Source organism: Polyodon spathula, chromosome 12 (genome assembly GCF_017654505.1).
Source record: "Polyodon spathula isolate WHYD16114869_AA chromosome 12, ASM1765450v1, whole genome shotgun sequence".
NCBI lineage: Eukaryota > Metazoa > Chordata > Actinopteri > Acipenseriformes > Polyodontidae > Polyodon > Polyodon spathula.
This window is the reverse complement of record NC_054545.1, coordinates 38,591,271-38,598,971: the sequence shown is the minus strand read 5'-3', so window position 1 is coordinate 38,598,971 and position 7,701 is coordinate 38,591,271. Positions and strand designations below refer to the sequence as shown.

The window sequence follows — 7,701 nt, the reverse complement described above, 5'->3', positions numbered from 1 at the left end:
CCACAGGACTGAAGCTGTGACGATTCACACACAGCTCAAGGAGGAAACCCACATACTGCTTTGTATTGATTTTATTTGCTTTCAATGTTTGAAACTCTTGCGATGTAGCATGTCACTTACAAGAGCGTCCTGGAAGGTTTTGGGGCTTTGCACATTGTATCAAACAAACAAGAAGAAGAAAAGATTAACTTACAGTATGAAACAGCCTTAATTTAAGTTTGAATGTAGCATCCCTGCAGCACCTTTCAATGTGTACATGCAGCTTGCATGCTGTGAATCCCTGGGTCTGGCACACTTACAATTCTGGTGTTACAAACAGCTGTTACTGCTGCTCTAGTCTACTCTAGAGAGATGACCCTATCATATCGGGTAAAATAAATCAAATTAAAGGTGTTCTTGAAGTATCAGAAGATACTGTTGGTATCAGACCCCTTGGCACATTTAGTATACAATATGTTTTATGTTTATCACAATTAATGTTTTAGGGAGCTTCTTGTGAGTTCGTTTTTCAGCCGGTGAGACACAGTATCTGCATACACAGGAGAAGTGGTGATAATTAGATTAATGTGATAATTAAAATTAATATAAAAAAGATAGAAATTTAAATCAGAAGGGTACAGACATACAGAGAAAAAAAATACTCTGGGCAATGCGCACAATCTAAATGAGATTCTTGGAATGCGACTGTTAGCTGTTTGTATTGTGTTAGTGTTTGAGTGCAAAGGAACGGCCAACCTTTGAATTAAAATGATAGCACATATACAAAACAACAATGAAAAAGTTTAGTCAGGATTATATTGAGAAACATTTTGTTTTTCTGGTCGAGGGTTAACTTGAAGAGAAAGTGGTATTGGTTTGCTACGCAGGGTCTGTTTCTGTCTTACTGTGAAAAAAAAAGTTAGCATGACCGTATATGGGCATAAGGAGAAAATCTGTGTGTTAGACTGAAAGAAAAAAAAAAAAAAACTTTTGGAAAGAAAACAAATGTTTTTGGAGAGCTATAAATCTGAAATAATTCTGAAATAAAGATATCTATCCAGGAATGTTTTATAAAAAATATTTTGTGTGTGAATTATGAGCGCTAGCAGTGACGTCACAGACTGTGTTGTGTGTTTTGTGTGTGAGTTCTGTTTCCAAGACGCGGGTGAGTTGAAGAATCACCTCTGAATCACGTATACATATTTTGATTACAGATTACATGCAAAATTGAGGATATTATTAATTGGCTAATAGGACAATGTGGAAAGCAGCTATCAGTGTTGTTAAATCTACTGTGTTTCTGAAGAGTATCTAAGGTCGGGGATTGTAAAGAATTTTGTAATAGTTTTTGTGTTAGAACTGATTATTCTTTTATAATATGTTATTTGCTGTTATAAAAGTGGTATTTGGGGTTTTTGAGCTCAGGAATGTAAGGAGAGAAGGGTCCTCTGCTCTGCTCCGCTTGGTTGCATGAGGGGATGGGATAATGATAGAGATAGCAGATGCAAAGGAATGTGAGTGGCCTTGCTTGCCTGCTTGTAGAGTAAAATAATGTTTTTGAGGCTTGGAAACTGGCCACTTATACAGGAATAGGAAAGAGGGGTCATAAATGACATCACTAAAAGGATGTGTTTTGGAATCTACAAAATTGAAGTGAATGCATTCTTTAGTGCTCAGTTCTATCAGTCTCACTGCAGCCCAAAGTGATGCCACTCCGTTCAATAAAATTGTTGTATTCTACGCTATACCAATAAACTACATCTCATCCCCAAGAGTTTCATTCACTTATTTTGGGTTTCAGAGTTTTGGCCCCTGAAGCAAAAACCATTTTCAGGGAATGCAGACGCTGTTCCTGTTGATGCTTGTCTTGCCCTGTCTCCGGCTCAGCACTGTGTAAGGGTTGCCCAGCAAGCCCCAGTCCTGGTGTCAGCTAAGGGGCTGGATGTTGTCGTAGACTCAGATCACAGCATAACAGTCGTTGCGCAGCTCCAGGAGTTTCGAGGCAGCTTCCAGCTCCGAGTCGGACAGCTGCACCGAGCAGTCCACAAACTCGGGCCCCGCGGAGAGTGTCTGCACCCCCAGGGCCTGGAGCACCTTGCGGACCGAGCACAGAGACGACAAGTCACAGAGAAACTGAAACGACAGCAGAGACACGCTGAGCATCAGCACAACGTAGGTACCGGAACAGACAGGAACTGCATGAAGTACTGAAAAACCAACAGTGTGAATCAAGAAGAAACATTCACTTAACCCTTTGTGGTCCTATGTCGGACCAGGTCCAACATCATCAAAAAGATGTCAAGCACAGGTCTCTAGTCATTTTTTCTCTGGATACAGCCGAGAAAACCTTTCAATGGCTGAGTAAGACCGATAGGAGTCGAATGAAGCAAAAAAAAACAAAAAACAAAGGAGACAGACAAAGGAGATTCCCATCCAGCTGTCAAAGAATATCACGGACATTTGCAGAGCTTTTTGAGATGTTATAGTAATAAAATATTGACTTGGATCTCATTATTGAGGAGTTTGGTGATAAAATGACTGATCAGGAAAGAATTTATTAGTAGAGGTATGTGAAAAATACAGTGAACAAGAGATGCAGTACTGCTGTCCTTTTGCTTTGCAGGGCCTTATAAACCTGTTTTACGTTGAAAAATAAAAATTTAAACAGCGTGTGACAAGCGCTGAATAAATGGACCACTAAGGGTTAATAAACTCACACATCAATTAGACACCATTCAGAATGCCAGCTGCAATGAGCCAAAATCTTTGTCTGCTTATCTTCTTACCAACTAAATCAGACAAACGTTTGATGCACAGTATTGTAGAGAGATACTTCAGCTAAATTGAGTGAGTGTGAATGTTGCAATCCATGCAGTCATTATGCATAGTAGCGCAGACAGACAGACAGGAGAGGTGAATATCGTGACGGGTTGCTCTGCTCTGACCTGCAGCAGGGGCCTCTCCTCCTCGGCCTCTATCTCTCTCACGTCCTCGGCTCCGGCCTCGATGGTAAGCTCCAGCACCAGGTCCAACGGCACCTCCCCGGCCGACACCACCACCCCCTCCTGCTTGAAACTGTGCCAAGCCCCGTCACTCAGCGCTCCCCTGTGTGGAGGCAGAGAACAGCGGTACACACAGGGTTACAGTGTCTCTCTCTCACACATACACACACACACACACGGGCACAGTGTCACACACACACACACACAGGGGCACAGCTCACCCACACACAGGGGCACAGTGTCACACATACACACACACATAGGCACAGCTCACCCACACACACATACAGGGGCATAGTGTCACACACACACACGCAAACACACGGGCACAGTCTCACACACACACATACACACCCCTCGCCTCATACAGAGTGTACGAAGAGGTCTTGGACTTGTCCTGGAACACAGAGGCACGGACGGGGTTAATAGGGCTCCCTATGCAGGTCTGATGATAAACTTTTTGAGATATGGCTGGGAATGCTGTCCATAGTGAACCCATAGATTTATTTTCAAGACAATCACTGTGGCATGTTCTACAGAGACATCAATGTTATGAACCTACTGGCAGCCAGTGGCTAAAAGGGCAGCACAGGAGCATAAGTAGCAGAGAGACAAATAGGGAAGAAACCACAATTCAAGAACGGGTTCCAGGGGAGCTGCTCAAAAACCACTGGCCTGACAAATGCTTCCTGTGGCTGTATCTGTATCTCTGGGATTACTTGCTGTATTGATTTGAAACTTTGAAGGTGTAACAACCAGGACTGGGAGTTTTTTATTTTGATTGAGTGATGACTCTTCATATAAAAGCCTTTCGAGTAGATTCTAGATATGATCTGAGCAAAGGGGACTGACTGTTGTTATTCAGCAGGTGGGTTCATAGTTATATATCCAGTATATTTTACATAAAACTAAGCGATTTGACCTGAAATGATCAAATCCTACCAGATGCTACCTGCTGGATAACTGACCATGACAGCAGAACTGCTCCCCTCCCCTGGACAATCCCAGTCAGTAATCTAGCAGCTAATGCACACAGCAGAGGGATTGTTGCTATTATAAACTGTGTGTGTGTCTGTGTGTGTGTGTGTATGAGTGTGTGTGTGTGTGTATGTGTGTGTGTGTGAGTGTGTGTGTGTGTGTGTGAGAGTGTGAGTGTGTGAGTGATATTAGGCTGCTGATATTAGGCTGCTCACTCACCGCTCCCTTCACCGCAGCCTCGATGGATGCTTTGGGCATGTTCACACCCCGGCACTGCTCAATGACGTTTCCCAGCTGGGTGTGGAAGTCTGGGTTCTCTCCTCCTTCTGCACAGACACACCAGAGAGAAACAGAAAACAAGGCATGCTGAACTACTGAAGAGATGATGGATGTTTCTGTTTGGAAGTTTGCTAGTTGATGTTGGAAGTTAGTAAGAGAGGGTTTAATTGTGGAAGTGGTTTAAAAATCTCTCATTAGTATTGTTTACCGAAGATTTGTTTTTCACTGGCTGTGTAATGAGTGACACCTGGTGGTAAAACATTTTTATTTCACCTTTAATTACTGTTTGAATGTTCAATCCTGTATCTTTCTAAACTGCTTAAAACATGAGAACCCAAGACAGGGGATCAGAGATGAGAACAGACTTTTACAAACACAGTCGTAGCATCGATACTGAAAGATCGATGTGCCAAAAGGAGACATTTAGAGCTGGAGAAAACTTAGCAGCAACAAAATCGGAAGGGACACAAAAATGTTTCCATTAAGACTACGCAGAAACAAAACTAATTTTCTAAACAACAACAATGCAATTCATTAAACAATGCCTTCATTAAAAAGACTCCTTGACCTTGCACAGCATGTCTGAGTATCACGGCGACCTTCATGAGTACGCGGTTCCTGGCCGAGTCCTTGGGTCCCTTGATGTGCTTCACTTTGAACAACTTCTTGTGTCCAGCCAGAGTGAGGGGGCTGCAATGCAGGGAGCAGTGAGGCTGGGTCCAGCCTGGCCAGTAGAGTTGGGTCCCAGCCAGGAGAGAGGGTGTGAGAGAGGCAGAGAGGTTACTCCTCAGCAGCATACAGGGCAGGAGCTGCTGCCGGTATCAGAGACCCAGCCCTCGGATAGCTAGGGCAGCGCCAGCAATCTGCGCTGGCACTCAGTCTGTTACCGTGCCTGGAAACAAACAAGCAGGCTGTTAGTTCACAAGGTTCCTTCTGAATTGGGAGATGCTGTCATGCTGCTTCATCATCCACCTCCCCCTTTGGGCTGTACAATCTTTATGCCTTTTTAACTTGATTTATCTGATCACTGCAGGCTGGGCAGGTGCTCTCCTGCACCCATCCCAACGTGAATCTGGGGTTGGATACAAGGAGGAGTAGCAAACACGCGGACTGGAGAATCCTGAAGAATCTTTTAGAACCGTTGATGACCAGAATGCGCCCAGCATTGAATCAATCACACAGGGTTAGAGAACAGCTGACTAGGAATGTGAATTTCTTTAGCATTAAACACGCCTAAACCTGAACAGTTTTTAAATAGCCGTTCATGTTATGTACAAGTATTCTGTATTCAGCAGAATGGATGAATGTGGTAACTGTCTGTATGTATTTGTTTGCGTCAGTCAGCTGTAACTGTCTGTATGTATTTGTTTGCGTCAGTCAGCTGTAACTGTCTGTATGTATTTGTTTGCGTCAGTCAGCTGTAACTGTCTGTATGTATTTGTTTGCGTCAGTCAGCTGTAAATGTCTGTATGTATGTGTTTCCGACAGTCAGCTGTAACTGTCTGTATGTATGTGTTTGTCAGCTGTCAATTGGTTCTGAATGGAATCCAGATGGACACACAGCAGGGATTTTAATTTGAGGAATAGTGATTTATTTTACTGGACTTGTTTCAGGGTTGGAAAAAAGACTCCTGCTCCTTAGCATTAGTATAATCCATTCCATGTTTTAATATGATCTGATTAAGAAACAATGGACCATATTACTCATTCATTAATTCATATTTTTTTAAAAGAGAAAAACAAACAGTGCCTATAGTATGTAAACATTATTTTAATGTTAGGTGTGTGTGTATGTATAATATATATATATATATATATATATATATATATATATATATATATATATATATATATATATATATATAAACATTATTTATACACACACACACACACAAAATAATACACACACACACACACACACACACACACACAACAATTGTACAAATTGAATTACATTTACAATGATTTTCTTTTCAGCAATCATCATACACAATAAAATACCTCATTTATGCACCGTGTTATGTAAATACAAATATAGTCATATATTAAATATTTTTTTGAGTTAGTCTAATATCAGGCATCATTGCTTCCAATGAAATGTGTTTCCTTCAATGCTGCAAGTTTGAGATCTATGTAGCATGCCTTTAAATCAAGGGAGGGCAAAGTCCATGTTTTAAAGAATACATTTGTACATCAACGCTGGAGAGAATGCCACCCTTCTTTTAATGTTCTGTGAACCCCGAGGCACTACCCTATTTTTGCCACATGGTGGTGATACAGCATATCAATAATTCTCATTCTTACAAAACTGCATTTCGCTCCTGAAGCTTGGGACCGTTTTCTATTTGAACCCCAGCCAGTTTGCAAAGTATCAGCTTGTTGCTTTAGCGACAGGAGACGGTGTTGCCGTGGGGATGGAGAGAGTTTCAATCTACAAGTAAAATGACCTGGGACGTGCAAATACAACTACCTGACAGTAAGACATGCAAAGTGAGAACTTCCTTCAACCTAATATACCAGATCAGATCATTAAAAAAACAAACAAATAAAAACAAAACCTACCTGCTTCCTTCCAAACCGCTCATCTGGCACATCTACAGAACATCTTGTTTGATATGTTAGCATGCAGAAGGAATCGCCGCTTTTAGAAGTGATATAAGATATAATCGGATATAATCCTCAAGCAGGCAGCTTGAATGCAATGAGGTTGTTCATACAACCAAGGTATCTGCGGTCACACCAGTGGAGACATGGAGCTGAGGGGGAGCGTGGAGCTGCAGCAGCCCCTCCTCCACAGAACAGGAGTGAATACTGCCCGTAAATCCAGCTCTATCTCCAACCAGAGAGGCGCCCCCTGAGGTAGCTTGTCTCTGTGGCTCACTGGGTGCCACACTGGCCAGAACAGTCCGGCTTTTAAATCAGCTGCCCTAGTAAATAAAAGCAAATCTGAAAGAGCCTTTTGTGTTCCCAGGGCTGGAAGAAAAACGGCTTCTTCGGCTTTCTGGGAAAAAAAAAGACTTTGATCCGAGGGACAAAACCAGTGAAAAGCGGAGAAGAACAACTGACTCCTGATGTGAAAGAGCTGAGGTATCTCTTTCTTTCTTTCTTTCTTTCTTTTCTTTCTTTCTTTCTTTCTCTCTCTCTCTCTCTCTCCTCTCTCTCTCTCTCTCTCTCTCTCTCTCTCTCTCTCAAATTCAAATTCAACGGTGCTTTGCTGGCATGCCAACATTAGCAGTATTGCCAAAGCTGTTACAAAGTCCATTATACAATATAAACACTATGAACAGCAATAAAAATAAATACATGAAAAGGAATAATTAAATAAAGAAGAGTGTAAAACTGAACAATGAACACTGCTAAATAAACAAACTACCCCAGTGCCCCTGTGCAGAGTGTTCACAGTGTGTCCCTCAGGCTGTGACAACAGGCAAATATATGCTGGGCAGCCAGTCAGGACTTTGTA

At 42.1% G+C, this 7,701-nt stretch overlaps 1 pseudogene; it reads right to left on the bottom strand.

Moving 5' to 3' along the window:
- Nucleotides 1-1,905: 1,905 nt before the first annotated feature.
- On the bottom strand, nt 1,906-7,325 carry LOC121324893 (annotated as a pseudogene).
- Between the last annotated feature and the right edge of the window lie 376 nt (nt 7,326-7,701).